The sequence below is a fragment of the Hordeum vulgare genome, chromosome 5H (assembly GCF_904849725.1).
Source record: "Hordeum vulgare subsp. vulgare chromosome 5H, MorexV3_pseudomolecules_assembly, whole genome shotgun sequence".
Lineage (NCBI taxonomy): Eukaryota > Viridiplantae > Streptophyta > Magnoliopsida > Poales > Poaceae > Hordeum > Hordeum vulgare.
Window position 1 is genome coordinate 582,785,888 of NC_058522.1, and position 17,478 is coordinate 582,803,365.

At 49.7% G+C, this 17,478-nt stretch overlaps 1 pseudogene across 1 annotated transcript; it reads right to left on the reverse strand.

The window, feature by feature from the left end:
- Positions 1-4,786: 4,786 nt before the first annotated feature.
- On the reverse strand, positions 4,787-7,778 carry LOC123399619 (annotated as a pseudogene). Its single transcript, XR_006610409.1, has 4 exons — positions 7,506-7,778; positions 6,935-7,320; positions 5,749-6,839; positions 4,787-5,320 (listed from the first exon to the last, which is right to left on the reverse strand). The product of XR_006610409.1 is annotated as a putative FBD-associated F-box protein At5g56690 (transcript).
- Positions 7,779-17,478: the final 9,700 nt, after the last annotated feature.

Below are 17,478 nucleotides of genomic sequence, written 5' to 3' on the forward strand. Positions count from 1 at the left end.
GCCGCGTAGAAGAGGACGCCCAGAAGTGACGCGGAGGCAGGGATGGGGCCGCGGGCTTCGGTCGGCGGAGGAAGCAGGCGGGCGAAGTTGCGCGCATGGATTCGGAGAAGCACGCGGAGCGCGGAGCGTGAAGCAGGTTGTTGAAGATGCCAAGGTCGAGGTTGACGTTGATCGGAGTGGGAGGCGCATCCTCCTCCCCCGCCACCGCGGCCTCGTGCATCGGAGTGGGAGGCGCGTCCTCCCCCGCCACCGCGGCCTCGTGGATCGGAGGCGCGTCCTCCCCCGCCACAGCCACAGCCACCGCGCCCTCCCGAACTCTCTGAAGGAAGAAGCCGACGAGCGCATCCACGGCGCGCGGGTTGTCCAGGTCGATGGTGAGCGGAGGCGAGCGCGGGAGACGGCGGATCCCGGCTGCGAGCAGGACAGCGAGGAGAGTCGTCCCGTCCTCCGAGCCGACCCCGCCTGCTCGGGCTCGGCGGCGCGCTGAAGCGGGAGAGGGAGGAGGTCGGCGGAGCGAGCTGGCGCGAGGAGCAGGCGGACGAGGAGCAGCAGCCGCTGCGCCATGCCCCCCGCTACGGCGAGCGGGGCGCTGACCTGCGGCGCCACTCGGGCCGCGTGGATGTGAGCGGGAGCGCGAACGCCAATTCGCGCGAGGACGAGCCCAAGGAGCAGCTGTCGCGCCTCCTCGACCTCCACGAACAGTCGCGGGTCGCGGCCCTCCTCCCCGTAGAAGGTGATCCGAGTCGGGAGGCGGCGGAGCGCCGCGGCGAGGACCAACGCCAGGATGCTGTCGCTCGCCGTCGCGGTCGCGGCGTGGTCGGCGCCGTGCAGGAGCAGCGGGAGGAGGAGGCGCAGAAGCTCCGCGGGGCCCGACGGCGGCGGCGCGAGGCGGCGTCGACGACGCTGGAGCAGCACGAGGACGCCGCGCAGGAAGAGCAGAACCCGGCGGGACATGGCGGCGGTTACGGCGGCGGGAGAAGACGGGCCCGTCACGCCTCTTTCTGCTTTGAGCGGGCTTTTTGAGTTTTCGGGATACCGCCTGGGATTTTGGGGGATAATATGGTCATTCTCCTCTCGGTGGCTTTCCCAAATCCAGTTCCCTTCCGTTTCCGTTTGTTCAAGATTCGTCCAAAATTCCACATTTCAAAATTAATAAAAATAAAATAGTCGAAAATTCTCTTAATAAAATACAGAACTCAAAACCAGGACAACAAGTTTAATTACAAAATCTTTTTAGCAACGTCTCAACATTGTCCCTTAACTTTTCGTCGTCATATGGTAGCCGAGCGTGTGATTCTACAATGTTGTCCTCATAGATTTCTAGATCTAGGCATGTGCGACGAGACTCTTTCCTATACAGATGAAGCATCCGTTCTCTTCTTTCCGTACAAAATCAAAACGGTCAAGAACTTAACGGCTTATAGTTTCTTCTTTATTTTCTTTGTTTGCTGGTGATTGACAACCTAGTTTCTAGAAGAACAATGCAAGTCCAAGAGGCATCATTGATACATGATCATACTGACATCACATAAGTTAGCCGTTATGTTCACAATGCCTCATCTTTCTTAGATCCAATGACACTCAAAGTAAACCATCAGAGGTACACCGTCTCAAGCTAAGACGTCTCTCTCTCCCACTCTCTCCCTCCCCCCTCTCTTCCTCTCCCTTTCCCTCCCTCCCTCCCCCCTCTCTCTCTCCCTCTCTTTCTCCCTCCCTCCTTCTCTCTCTATCTCTCCCTCTACGAGTTAGTCGGGCGTGTGCTCCTGCAATGTTGGCCTCATAGAGTCCTAGATCTGGGCGGAAGCCACGAGGCCCCTCCCAATGTAGATGAAACACTCGTCCTCTCCATACAAAATCAAAATGGTCAAGGCTTGAATAGCTAATAGTTTCTCCTTCCGGTTTCCTTTTTTTTTGGAGGTGAATGGCAAAGACTTGAATGGCTGATGGTTATTGATCTGGCAACACTAACCGGTGCCTGTGTTGTTGCACTTGGGCCTAGCATTGCTGGTAAGCTCAAACACATATTTTCCTCTCAGCCAACTTCAATTTTGTGTGCTTCTAAGATGGAAATAGTGGAGTACTCTCAAGTCATGCATACTAATGAACATGTCTCTTCAGGAATCTTCACACCAAGTGATGAACTAGCCCAGGAAGTCACTGTTGCATCTGAGTTATCCGGGGAGAAGTTTTGGAGATTGCCTATGGAGGAAAGCTACTGGGAGCAGATGAAGTCTGGTGTGGCTGACATGGTCAACACGGGCGGTCGACAGGGCGGTTCCATCACAGCTGCCCTGTTTTTGTACAAAAAATGTTTGGAACATTGAAAATAAATGTTTGGCAAATAATAAAATATTCATGATTTTTTTAAAAGTTCTTGTGTAAAAAAATGTTAATGAAATTGAATAAAATTTTACCAATCCAAGAAATTTTTATCGATGGAAAATATCCTAAAAATTCAAAAACTGTTCGTGACTTACAAAAGAGTTTATTCATTCAAAAAATGATCATGCATTTCAAAAAATGTTTTTTAATTTCAAAAAATATTTGTTAAATCAAAAAAATGTTTGTGAATTTCAAAAATTGTTCCAATAAATTTCAAAAAAATGTTCGTCGATTCCAGAAATGTTCGCCAATTCAGGAAAATTGTTTAATTTTTCCCAATTTCAAAATTATCTTCCAATAGTATTAGATATTCATGAATTCAAAAAATATTCTTACTTATAGAAAATGGTTATGAATTAATAAGTGTTCACTAATTTAGAAAAGTTTCACGCTTTCAAATATGTGCACGATTTTAAGAAAATGTTCAAGATTTCATGAAATTGAAAGTAATAGTGTATCCCGATGATTCAGCAAAATTTGTTCGTCCATTGGAGATTGTGATCTTTTTTCTTCCGTTGCAACATCCGAACCATAGACATGATGAGGGCTGACGGAGGCGGATACCAAAACCATCGCACTATATAATAACAGATAATAATAAAAGTAAGAAAATTACATAAGCATCTATCTAAATCATACAAGTAAGAACTTTTTTCTTTTAGAAACAAGATAAGAAGAAGAGACTAACCACGTGATGCCCGCGTCAAGATGGGTGCGGGCGATCGACGGCGGTGAGGACGGGGACGGGACAGGACGGACCGCCAAAGCTACACAAAACTTGAGGAAAATGGAGCTTGGACAAGGAGATTCGAGAGGAGAAAGCTTAAGTGTGGCTCGGGCATTTCATCGAACACCTCATGTGCATATGAGGTGAGCTAGAGCACCACAAAGCTCTCCCACGGCCGGTCAAAAAAACGGAGCAGTGAACTACTGCTCTGCTCGCGGGCAGGGGGTATATATAGGCCAACCATTGGTCCCGGTTTGTGGCTGGAACCGAGACTAAAGTTCAACATTTGGTCCCGGTTCCAGCCACAAACCGGGGCTAATGGTTGTGGGCCATGAGCGAGGCAGATTGGTCCCGGTTCATGTCTGGAACCAGGACTAAATGGGTCATACAAACGGGGGCCAATGGCCCACGAGGCCCGGCTGGCGCCGTGGCCTCACGAACCGGGACCGATGCCCCCATGGGTCCCGGTTCGTGAGTGAACCGGGACTAATGGGATTTCATCAAGTGGACGAGAGCTCTCTTTTCTACTAGTGGGAGGACATGAATGCAATGACATCATCATTATAAATTTTATTCTGAAAACTTTAAAACGGTTTTATCTTTCAATCATTAAGCTAATATATAGGCCCTTATCGATGCTTTCTTCTTGGGGGCGACGATTTTCTTTGGAGATCGTGGCCGTCGGCGTCACTTAGTTTGCATCCATGACTTTCCGGTCGCTCCTTCTACAAGCTCTTGGATTTAAAAAAAAAAATCACCCCACCAAGGCGAAGGCCGTGAGGCGGCAACAAAATGAGATATAACTTTAAACAGGAGGGTGTTTCTGCTTCTGCCGCCGACACCCAGCGCTCGCGCCAAGTGCACCATGCTTGCCGTCATCTTCTACCTCGCCCTGCGCCGGCTCTGCACCACGATCCCCCCCGAGAAGGACGCGGCGCTTCTTGATTTCGTCAGTTTTCTCCGGCCCCTGAGCCTTCGGCTGCTCCCATCGGGCAGCGAGGACGCCCACGCCGACATCCCGCCCCCGCCCCGGCGTGCACCCGCCCGCGTGCTCCGACGACCGCTGCAGCAGCTGATGATGGCATGCACTTACTGATCCGCCACGCGCTCGCGAGGCTTCCAGCATCCAGGGTGGCTCCTCCGACCACCGCTCTCCTCGTCGTCCGTCTGGCACTCGACCACGTGCATTCACGTCCTCGCCATGATGAGCATGGTGCAGAGACGCGCTGCCGCAGCAGCAGCGCGTGCCGCTGCTGCCGCCGAGGACAAGCTTGCGGATGAGGAGAGCGTCCAGGTGGTGCTGGTTTCCAGTGCTGACGAGGCACGCGCGATGATCCGGTATTGGGTGTCGAGGGCGGTCGTCGATGTGCCGCCACACCTCCCTCGCAAGGAGGCTATCAGCATCGACAACATCCTTATGCGTTCTCCTTCGCTCTTTCGTCGAGGTCCTGTTCTTCTTTCCCTCATCACCGAGTAGATCTACTATATGTGTCTTGATAGTAGCAGAAACTACGAGACAAACATGTGCAGCTGAGGTGCCAAACTATGTTTTGTTGGCATGTATAACTAGTTGGGTTTACACCAAGTTTTTGAGACAAACACCTGCAACTACAAAGTAGAGTGACAGATGCAGCTGCAATGTGTTTTGCATAACAATCATAAATCATTTCCAACAAAGGAAATCAAAAGTGCCTGCAGTGCTTATCCATGATATGTAGTTACAATGTTGATGCTTACAAAAGGGATCGAACCCTCCTTTCACTAAATGAGACCAACATTGTTCTTGTCTCAAGGAGATAGAAATGGCACCAGCATCGTTGATTGTTAATGCCAGTGAAACTAAACTAAGAAAATTAACCAACTGATCCATGGCTATACATCCCTACAACAACTGATCCCTTAAAGTAAAATCAAGGTGCAACTGGGTGAAATCTTTCCTTTAAGATGCCTTCTTATAGTTGTATGAAGCAAGTCAACATCCAGTTCTTTGTCTTTGTGAAGGCCTTCTGGTGGATATTGATACGAGTGATCTATACATAAGAACTCCAATGCAGGGGCATTTTCTACCATGTGCAGAAGGAACTCAACTTCCCCCTTGCATGCTTCAAATCCTGTAATATGCAAGCTCTTCATGTCGTTGAACAGACGCTCCGAAAGCTTCCTCATAGGTTTAGGTTCTTGTACCACGCGCTCATAAGCAACATTACAGAACTGCAATTTTGAACCAAAAATGAAGTGAGAAGGCTTGTGACTAATCTATTATCCATTTTATCTATCTATAATCAAATGTCAATGAATAATCTGAGTACGTGACCAAGTTGCTGACAGAGTTTTATCAAATTGTCATTTTAGTTTATGAAAGATTTAAACTGGACGAGGAACGGCAAGCCTGTCTAAAAGTCAATCTCCATGCATTAGTTCCAAGAAGACAGTATATGCAACAACACAGATAAAAAGAAATTCTTCAGCACAACTTGGCTTATCACGTTTTATACTCGGACTAATATGCTTCTCAGTTGTAAGCATGACATTTGCATAGTTCAAAAATGAGACGTGCAGTGCCTTAGAAGAAGCTATAATGTAGTAATACTAATAAGAAATGTATAGACTATCAGCCAAAAAAACATACGAGTACTTACATGCAGCTCTAACTTCTCAATTGAAGGAGCAGACCTCAGAAAAGAGACCAACGACAAGCTGTCGATTTCTTCGACATAGACCAACTTCAGTTGTAAATATGTCATCCGAGAAAACTTGAACGGGTAAGACATCAAACAGGGAACCTGAAAGATAGATAATCAAAGGCCATGACACGAATACATAATATAATAGGATAATCCACGATATAAAAGATGGTTGAAGAGCAAACCTCTGGTGATTTACAGTCTGCATTATGGGTCAGCTGTTGCACATTTATAAGCACTTCACCAAGAACTGTAATAGTGTGCTCCAACGTGTCTCCAAGATACCATATGTTTGCACATTTCAGTTCTGATGATTTACTGAGGTCAATAGGCACCGCCACTCCTCTGTATTCGAAAGTCGCAAGGTTCACAGCATTGAATGCTATATTTGTTAATCTGCAGGAGGCAATTTTCAAGTATAGCAGGTGAGGCAGTGGGCCGTTAACCTTTAGTTCACCATTGAGATGACATCTAACAATACTCAGCCACTCCAGGTTACAGCAGTTTGACAACATATGTTGAATATCCTTCCCACTGACATTCACTATGCTCAGATCAAGCTTCCTTAGGTTAGGGAAACCACTAAAATGCATTGGTGGCTGGAAATCTACAAAGCTAAGATGAAGTTTCTGTAGACGGCATATACTGTCCCCGTCCAAAAGCTCAAATGGAAATTTGTACTGATCATCAGAACCTGGAGGTTGACGCTGTTCTCGTGCTAAATCAAAAACTAGTGCCTTTGTCCGCGATGATACAGCAAAACGAACCCAATTATCAAGATGCTCAACCAGCATCCAGTTCAACTCAATTTTGATTTCAAGCTCTTCAACCAACTTGCCACGGCACTGTCCCAGGACCCTATTAACAATGCGACTGAACACTAGATTATACACTCTTTCCCCATAATTATTCTTGCCACATATTGTATCTCCATCGAAACTCAGTTTAGGACAAACTGTCCACAAGTATCTCCATTTTCTTGAGACGGCACTGGTTCTTAAAGCCTCTTCCAGAGACAATTTTGAGAAAACTGTGCACAGTACGCCCTGCATAACAAAAAATATAATGTAGTTGCACAAAAGTAGAAACTAGTAATCTGCAACCAACAGACGGGCTGGAGCACGAGATTTTAGCGTGGTACCTCTGGAAGGTCTCCAAGCAGATCAATCGCTGGTTCCTCTACGCCGTAAAGGATGTAGTCGGACAAAACTCCAAAGATGAGAATGCCACACAGTTTGAATGGATCGTTTGCTGATATCCCCTTGGCATGGATTGCTCCGCAAACCAGAATGCTCAGCGCAGCCGAAACCGGTCATTTGCTATCTGCTTTCGACAGAACACTTCACTGCGTCCTATGTGCTCAGACATAGCCCTGAAAGCCAGAATGCTCAGCGGTTCAAACTGATGGCCTGCTATCCTGTTGCTGCTGCTGCTGCTGGCTCCTGGGTGGTGATGTTGCCTTGGATGGCTATTATCCACCAGTGCAGTTGTTCCAAGCATGAAGGTGAGCATGTTCCCCATTGTAAACTGCAGAAACAAAGAGAAGCCCAATTAAATTTAAAACATAACAAATTTTCCCAAAGAAAAAACACACACAAAAAAAAGTTGCTTCCTTTACTGGGGACAGGACAGGGGCGGTTCCAGTGTGCACCCAGAATTTCTCGATGGCGTCAATGGAGTTTAACTAATCATGGATCGATGTATTGTCGTACCTCAGAAAGCAGAGGCCGGAAGTGCGGATCGGGCAGAGACAGGCAGGGGGGAGGGAAACGGCGATGGCGGCACGTGAAGGGCAGAGGGGGTGGGGGCGCAGCGGAGGAGGAGAAGAGGTGGGGCACCGGCAGCGGAAGATCGAGCCGCGGTGGGTCGGCCGGTCGCTCGGACTGGGGAGAGTACGGCGAGGAGTAGAGAGGCGCACCGGCGGCGAGTAAAACAATGAAGGAAGGAAGGTATCCGAGGAAGACGATGGGGATTTCTGGTGCCCACTTCTTTTCGCCTTTTCTTTTAGCAGCTTATTAATAAGCACAATCCAAAAGGAACTCTAAATTTGTTTGTGTCGCATCTTAATTTCAAAGTCCTCCTCTTCTCTAGGTAAGGGGGTCTTCCCGAACTCACTTTAAAATTAGTCCCATCTTTTTCAACCAATTTGGAGATGGGTAAATAAGATTATAGGCCGATATGTTTGGACACTGCGGGAGTGGCTACGCGTAGCTCTGGTAGAACCAAGAAATTCAAAGCGAGATGGTTGTTCGAAGAAACGGTGGAGGACATTGCCAAAACTGCTTGGCAGATGGCCTTGCACCACGGTCTATGTCCGACGGCGAGGGAGAAATTGGAATCATTGGGTGATCCCTATGGTCCTTGTGAGAGTTTGATGTCAAGGCAGCGAGGCAGGGCGACGGTGTGATGGTATGAAGCATTGGGTGATCTATCGATAGGGAATTGGGAACGCCAAAGGATGCGTACAGAAGTGAATAGGGTGCGTAAAGGAAAATAATGGGTTCTCTCATGTTTTATTGGGCTTTACTCACGGGCTCATCTCCTAATTGAAGCGTTTTCTTATTTATCATATTCCTGGTCGAAGTGTTTCCCATCTTCTTCTTTATAGCGTGGGTACATGAAGCTCATGTTGTCTCCCATGGTGGCCAGGACTAGCCAAAGCAGTCCGGGGATAGCCTAGGTTCCCAAAAATTACCCCGGTCAGTTGTCCATATGTTAGAGCATATTTCTCCATATGTGTTTTTGGTAATTGATGACAATCCCTATGGACTAATGATTGCCTTAAGTTATATTCGAAGAATTTGTCCATAGGCACTTCTTGAAGTCCATCTGTTGATGTCAAGAAGTTTATAGATGACCAAGGTGGTATTCAAAGTATTATCCAAAGATTGATCAAGACTAAGCAAAGAGTAATCAACATGATCAACACACAAAGTGTACAAGATGTATCGAGAGGGATCAAGTGATCCCATGGTATGGTAAGCATTGTCCATAACGCTTTTGTGTACTAACCCATGGTCCTTGTGAGAGTTTGATACGTTCATAATGCATCACTATTTTTGTATCATATTTTGTCTCTATTCATTGATATATTTCACATTATGATGATTTACTTATAGTGTTTTGGCTTATTTTACAAAGTTTACAACTTTCCGGTGCCGAAACAGCACACGCAGGATTCAGCGGAGAAAATAGCACGAAGAGTTACCATATCAATGTTGGAAATATGCCCTAGAGACAATAATAAATTAGTTATTATTATATTTCCTTGTTCATAATAATCGTTTATTAACCATGCTAGAATTGTATTGATTGGAAACTCAAATACATGTGTGGATACATAGACAACACACTGTCCCTAGTGAGCCTCTAGTTGACTAGTTCGTTGATAAAAAATGGTCAAGGTTTCCTGGCCATAGGCAAGTGTTGTCACTTGATAACGGGATCACATCATTAGGAGAATCATGTGATGGACAAGACCCAAATTATATACGTAGCATATTGATCGTGTCATTTTATTGCTACTGTTTTCTGTGTGTCAACTATTTATTCCTATGACCATGAGATCATATAACTCACTGACACCAGAGGAATACCTTGTGTGTATCAAAAGTCACAACGTAATTGGGTGACTATAAAGGTACTCTACAGGTATCTCCGAAGGTGTCCGTTGAGTTAGTATGGATCAAGACTGGGATTTGTCACTCCGTGTGACGAAGAGCTATCTCGGGGCCCACTCAGTAATACAACATCACACACAAGCCTTCCAAGCAATTTGACTAAGTGTAAGTCACGGGATCTTGTATTACGGAACGAGTAAAGAGACTTGCCGGTAACGAGATTGAAATAGGTATGCGGATAGCGACGATCGAATCTCGGGCAAGTAACATACCGAAGGACAAAGGGAATGACATACGGGATTATATGAATCCTTGACACCGAGGTTCAACCGATAAGATCTTCGGAGAATATGTAGGATCCAACATGGGCATCCAGGTCCCGCTATTGGATATTGACCGAGGAGTGCCTTGGGGCATGTCTACATAGTTCTCGAACCCGCAGGGTCTGCACACTTAAGGTTCGATGATGTTTTATTATAGTTGAGTTATATGTGTGCTTACCGAATGTTGTTCGGAGTCCCGGATGAGATCACGGACATCACGAGGGTTTCCGGAATGGTCCGGAAACGAAGATTGATATATATATGGTTTTATTTGGTTACCGGAAGGTTTTCGGGCATTACCGGGAATCACTACAGGAATTAGCTTCTTTGTCGTCTACCATCACAGATGGCAGAGAGTAAATCCCGGGCGGCAAAGAGAATATCACAGACGACAAAGAATCTCACGGTCGTCAAAATTTTTGCGTCAGCCTACGACGACATCGTAGCTTCTTTGCCGTCTGTCTCCCCAAAGCAGACGACAAAGAGCTTTGCCGTCAGCTTTTCATAGGAGCAGTCGGCAAAGTGGTCGAGACGGCAACCGACAGGCGTTGCCTTCGTTAGGGGCTAACGGAGCCTTTGCCGTCTGCCTCCCCCCTCTTCTTTGTCGTCAGCCTCCCCCCTCTTCTTTGCCGTCTGCCTCCCCCCTCTTCTGTGCCATCTGCCTCCCCTCTCCTCTTCTTTGCCGTCAGCCTCCACCTCCTCCACCCCTCCTCTGTGCCCTCTTCTTTGTCGTCTGCCCCCTGGAAGCAGACGGCAAAGATACTATATGGCCAGCTATTACTGCCCAGGTTGCACAGCTGGGCGCCACGTGGCACCTTTTCCGTCGGCCAGCTGACGGCAAAGGCCTTTGCCCTCAGCTGGCAGACGGCAAAGAGCCTATATTGTCACGTTTTTGTTTATTTTTTCTATTTCACATCACATATACATATAATTCATAGGTCACAACACATATATGATATACATATAAAGCTCATCAATGCCATTTGTTCATCAACGAACATCCCATATATCAAAAGAACCAACACATACAAAGTTTCATCCATATATACATACATATAGTTGCACATATATTGTTCATCCATATATACATATACATATAGTTCCACATTGTTCATAAACTCAAATAAAAACGGAAACTAAAGCACTCCAATGCCAGCTTCCATGCATGTAGTACATCCAATCTGCAAAATGGGAATAAGAAAGTCAGAAGAAGAAGAACAAGTGAGGTCTTGTCCACCTCTAAGCAGAACTACCCTCATTATCAGAAAATGTGTTATGGTGTTTACCTTGTTGCTAAGAAATTAAAACAATACTTCCAAGAACATGTCATCACTGTGGTGAGCACTGCTCCGCTATCAGAGATCATGGGCAACCGTGATGCCACGGCAGAATTGCCAAGTGGTCCATTGCCATGGCGGACCACGACATTCGGTACGAGCCTCGCACCGCCATCAAATCACAGGTGGTGGCTGACTTCTTAGTCGACTGGGCCGAGACCCAGTTCGAGCCACCGCCTCCAGACTCCACGCATTGGCGGATGCACTTCGACGGCTCGAAGATGCGGGCGGGACTGGGAGCCAGCATCATCTTGACGTCCCCGAAAGGGGACCAACTCAAGTATGCTCTCCAGATCCACTTCGCTGCCTCCAACAACGTCGCCGAGTATGAAGCACTGGCTCACGGCCTCTGGCTTGCCAAGGAGATCGGCATCCGGCGGCTCATATGCTTCGGCGATTCGGACTTGGTGGTGCAGCAGGTCTCGGGCGAATGGGACGCCAGGGACGCCAACATGGCAAGCTACCGCTTCCTCATCCAGCAACTCAGCGGCCCCTTTGAGGGTTGTGAGTTCCACCACGTTCCCAGGGCGGAAAATGAGGCGGCAGATACGCTGGCAAAGATCGGCTCCTCAAGGCAGGCCATCCCAGCCGGCGTCTCCCTCGAGCAACTCCACAAGCCATCTATCAAGCCGTCTCCGGAGTTGGCATCAATCTTTGTACCAGCCGACTCTACGATACAAGCGCCGCCGGCTTCGCCAGTTATGCCGGCTACGGACCCCCCGCCGGCTGCACTGGCGGCACCGGCTCCAAATGTGGCACCGACTGAATCTGCGGTGCAAGCGCCATCGACTCCACCAACTACGCCGGCTTTGGATCTTAATCCGGCTCCATTGGTCCACCCGACTCCAACAACGACAACCCCGGCTCTGCCCGGGCTCGAACCCTCCCAATGGGTGGACGTCATGGAGATAGACGATGAGCCGGCTACAACAATAGCACCGGAGACACCATCAGGCTCGGGGGCTGCGGAATCCCCAAACAGTCAAGACGAAGCAGGGGCGACCCTTGTGTCGGCTCCATCATGGGCTCAGGCCATTCTGGCCTTCCTTCTTCACGGCGAGCTTCCTCAAAACGAGGCGGAGGCGAGGCAGACCCAGCGCAGGTCCGCCGCCTACGCCATCATCAATCGCGAGCTGGTACGACGTAGCACGACCGGCGTGTTCCAACGCTGCGTCGAATCAGAAAAAGGGCAGGAGATCCTCAGAGACATCCACCAGGGGGAGTGCGGGCATCATGCCGCCTCCAGAACCCTGGTGGCCAAAGCATTCCGCCATGGATTCTACTGGCCCACGGCCCTCGAGGAGGCTGTGGAACTGGTGGACAAATGTGAAGGCTGCCAACGCTTCAACACACAAAGCCATATGCCGCCTTCAGTGTTGAAAACCATTCCCTTGTCATGGCCTTTCGCCGTCTGTGGACTGGACATGGTTGGGCCCTTCAAGACGGCTCGTGGAGGAATGACGCATCTTCTGGTAGCCGTCGACAAGTTCACCAAGTGGATCGAAGCCAGGCCTATCAAGAAGCTTGACGGTCCCATTGCCGTCAGGTTTATCACACACATCTCTGTCCGATATGGCGTTCCCCACAGCATCATCACCGGCAACGGCACCAACTTCGCCAAGGGCGCCTTGGCGCTCTACTGTTCCAAGGTAGGCATCTGGCTCGACCTGGCCTCATTAGCACACCCCCAGTCAAACGGCCAAGCGGAGAGGGCCAATGGCCTGATCCTAGCCGGCATCAAGCCAAGGCTGGTGGCACCACTGGTCAGGTCGGCCGGCTGCTGGATCGAAGAACTACTCACGCATCATCGGAGAGGTCATGGTGTTGATGAAGAAGCCCTCCATATCCGAATCCCCCTCCAGCAGGGCACCAGAACATGCTCCAGATGGGATCTTGCGGAGACAGAAGCTTGCGGCGGCGGAAAAGTACTTTCGATGATCTCCTGATTTTTTATGGAATTTTAGGAAATATATAGGCGCAAAACCTAGGGCAAAGGAGCCTCAGGGAGCCCACAAGCCAGGGGGCCGCGGGCCCCCTGGATGCGCCATGAGGGCTTGTGGGGTCCCTGGTGGCCCCCTGCCCTGATTCTCCGGCTCCCCGATCTTTTTCTGTTCCGGAAAAAATCTTTTTGGCAGTTTCATTCCGTTTAGACTCCGTTCAAAATCCTCCTCTGAAAGGGGTCAAAAACATGGAAAAACAGGAACTGGCACTTGACACTGAGTTAATAAGTTAGTCCCAAAAAATATATAAAAGGCATGCAAAACATCCAAAGTTTGACAAGATAATAGCATGAAACCATCAAAAATTATAGATACGCTAGAGACGTATCAAGCATCCCCAAGCTTAACTCCTGCTCGTCCTCGAGTAGGGAAGTGATAAAGAATGATTTTTTGATGTGGAATGCTACCTAGCATAGTTGTCCTTTGCAACTTCTTTCACGTGACATGAATGTTCAGATCCGTAAGATTCAAAACAATAGTTTGCTATTGACATGAAAACAATAATACTTCAAGCAAACTAGCAAAGTAATCATGAACTTTCAAAATAACAAGGCCAAGGAAAGTTATCCCTACAAAATCATATAGTCTGGCTATGCTCCATCATCCTCACATAACTAATGTAAATCGTGCACAACCCCGGTATTGGCCAAGTAATTGTCTTCGCACTCTTACTTTCTCAAACTTTTTATAACTATCACGCAATACATGAGCGCGAGCCATGGATATAGCACTATAGGTGGAATAGAGTGTGATGGTGGTTGTGAGACAAAAAGGAGGAGATGGTCACATTGACTCGGCGTATAAAAGGACTATGGAGATGTCCATTAATAGATATCAATGTGAATGAGTAGGGATTGCCATACAAGAGATACACTAGAGCTATAAGTATGTGAAAGCTCAAAAGGAAAACTAGTGGGTGTGCATCTAACTTGCTTGCTCACGAAGACCTAGGGCAATTTTGAGGAAGCCCATTGATGGGGTTATAGTCCTAGGGTAGGGTTATAGGCCTGACCTATAGGTCCTACCCAAGGACTACCCCTCACAAAGGACAAGAGCCTTAGTCAGTTCCGACTGAATTAAGGAGTCCCCATCATCCAGTCGGTAACAGGTCCTCGATGATCCAGTCGGGGACTAACATTCGGAGGATATCAAGCTGACCGACTGGAGACCACTCGGTACATCGTAACCCCCCTGGAGGGAAACGGTCGTACGTTTCCAGGCGCATTTATTAGCATTTAGGTCGTACGTTACCTGTAACATATGCATTCAATCGCCACTACTCCACCCCTGTACCGGAATCGTTGTGGAGGGCAGCGCACTCTATATAAGCCACCCTCCCCTGCTAGTAAAGGGGTTAGCAACTCATTGTATTCCCTATTCCACTCGACAACAAGCTCCCTGAGCACTGAGACGTAGGGCTATTACCTCCACCGTAGAGGGGCCTGAACTCATACACTCTCACCGTAGCTAGGACTCTGCCCATCCTTTTCGTACCCTACACATCTACTGTCAGGCTTATACCCACGACAGTTGGCGCCCACCTTGGGGCAGGCGTCTAAGCGACTTCCGGCGAGTTTGCGATTACTTCCTTTCGTCATGTCGTCCGGTGGAGGCTCGAGCATGGGTCACCAGATCTTCTTCGGCGCTCTCTCCTTCATCGACGATGATTCGGCGTGGCTTCGGGATGCTCCTCTCGACGTCGAGGCGCTTCCCCGTCGTGGGGCTACGCACTTCCGTGCCGGCGCCCGCAGCATTCTTCTTCTCCAACAGTCGACTCCGATGTCGACCTGCACCGCCGTCGCGCGCCGCAGCAAGCGGTCCCGCCGTCCGCGGCTCCAGCGTTGGGTGCAACATGCCCAGGCGCGCCAGAACGCGTCTTCGCAAGTGGCGGTTCTAGAGTCCCTTGTGGTTGCCCCGCTATCCCAACACTCGGACTCGGTTCCAACTGAGTTTCCTTCCGAGTATGCGGGTCGCGGGCCCGCAACAGAAGTACACATGGCCAAATCCCATGAAGATCCCCGTCAAGCTGGCCGAAGCGAGCGCGAGGTCGGCGAAACATCCAGTGCACGCCGTCCACCTCGCCGTTCTGCCAGCCGGCACACTCGGCGGAGCAACGTGGAGTTGTTCCGCACACCCCTCCTCAACTTGGCTGCGGCTGCCAAGATAGCCGATTCCCTCCAGCCGACTGATTCAGAGGCAGGAAGGGGGATCGAGCAGATCCGAGCCCTGTTGCACACGGCGCAGCAGCAGAATTCGGCGGTCTCCTAGTCGCACAATAGGATCCATAATAGTTCCGTTCATGTGAATACGCATCGGTCGGTTCACAGCCCTGGTTCCCATCATCGCAGAGGGGAGGCAGCCGTTCCGTGATTCACGAAGATCGACGCCGCTCACACACCCCTCCGCGGGGTAGGCCCTATGGGTCCCGACATCATGATGATCGGCATTAAGTCGGCGACACCTACGACCCGAGACCCGACGCAAGAGGGCGTATCGCCCAGCGAAGGGTCGACAGGGGCCGGGCCCATCGCGATGGTCGCGATATGGACCGTCCAAGTGGAAGCAGGACCATCGTGTCTGGCCCCGAGTGTTTTAGTCGAGCCATCCGCTCGGCTGACATCCCGCCCAACTTCCGATTGGCGGCGGGAATCAGTAAGTTTACAGGAGAGTCCAAGCCAGAAACATGGCTAGACGACTACCGAGTGGCAGTCCAGATCGGAGGAGAGGACGACCATGTCGCCATGAAGCACCTCCCTCTGATGCTCGACGGCTCGGCACAAGCGTGGCTGAATCAGTTAGCCCCCTCGAGCATCTACAGTTGGGCAGATCTGGCCCAAGTGTTCATCCTGACCTTCGAAGGGACGTGCAAGCGCCCTGCGGGCCTCGTGGAGCTCCAGCATTGCGTCCAGAAGCCGAATGAGCCCCTGCGCGACTTCATCCAGCGTTGGACAACTCTCTACCACACGGTGGAGAACGTCACCGAGCATCAAGCCGTCTGCGCCTTCAAGGCAGGCGTGCGGTACAGAGAGCTGTACCTGAAGTTCGGTCGAACAGGTGACATCTCCATGAGCAAGATGATGGAGATAGCAGCTCGCTATGCAAATGGCGAAGAAGAGGACCGCATCCGAAGCGGCAAGCACAAGACAGTCGGCGACGGAGATGGAAGCAACACTCGGAAGCAAAAACAAAAAGCTCCATCCACTCCGCAGGCAGAAGCTGCAGTCATGACCAATGCCAAGTTCAAGGGCAAAGGGAAGGCGCAGTTTACCCCAAGAAGAAGCCGTTCAATAATCCCATCCTGGACCAACCATGCCCGGTTCATACGAAGATGGACGAAGAGGGCAACCCCATATATCCGAAGCATACCACTCGGCAGTGCCGCCTCCTGATCCAGGGGTTCGGCGAAGGGCAACCGAGTGAAAAGGTCAATGAACAAGATGAGGAGGATAAGGAGGATCTGTTCCCCCAAGTCCATGCGACACTCATGATTTTTGCTGACGTCGAAAGCAAGAGTCGACTGAAGCTGGTGAATAGGGAGGTTAACATGGCCACTCCAACCAGCCCCAAGTTCCTTAAATGGTCTCAGACTGCGATCACCTTTGACCAGTCGGATCATCCAGCGCATGTTCCCACCCCAGGAAGACAGGCTCTGGTCGTCGACCCGGTGGTGGAAGGAGTCCGACTGCGCAAAGTCCTCATGGACGGCGGCAGCGGTTTGAACATCATGTACGCTGACACTCTCAAGGGGATGGGCATTCCGATGTCCAAACTCAGCGAGAGCAGTATGCAGTTCCATGGAGTCGTCCCCGGATGGAAGGCCAAGTCACTCGGCCAGATCGCGTTGGACGTCGTTTTCGGCTCCGACAAGAACTTTCGCAAGGAAAAGCTCACATTTGAGGTGGTGGATTTCCAGAGCGCTTACCACGCAATCCTGGGTCGCCCAGCGTATGTGAGTTTCATGGCCCGTCCATGCTACGTATACTTGAAGCTGAAGATGCCAGGCCCAAAAGGCGTGATCACCATCACAGGCAATCGGCAGCAAGCCGAAGAATGCTTGCAGCAAGGATCAAGAATCGCCGACCAGCAGATGGCCGTCCTCAAGATCGACGAATACAAGAAAACAGTCGACCCTGCCGACCTGATGCGCTCAAAGAAGCCAGCTTCGGAATTAAAGACAACCTTTATCACCCCATTCGGGTGCTTCTGCTACATCACTATGCCATTTGGTCTGAAGAATGCAGGAGCTACCTTTATGCGCATGATCCAAAAATGTCTCCTCGACCAGATTGGTCGGAATGTGGAGGCGTATATGGATGATATCGTAGTCAAGTCACGCAAAGGTTCTGACCTACTGACTGACTTGGCAGAAACACTCGCCAACCTTCGTAGGTACGATATCAAGCTC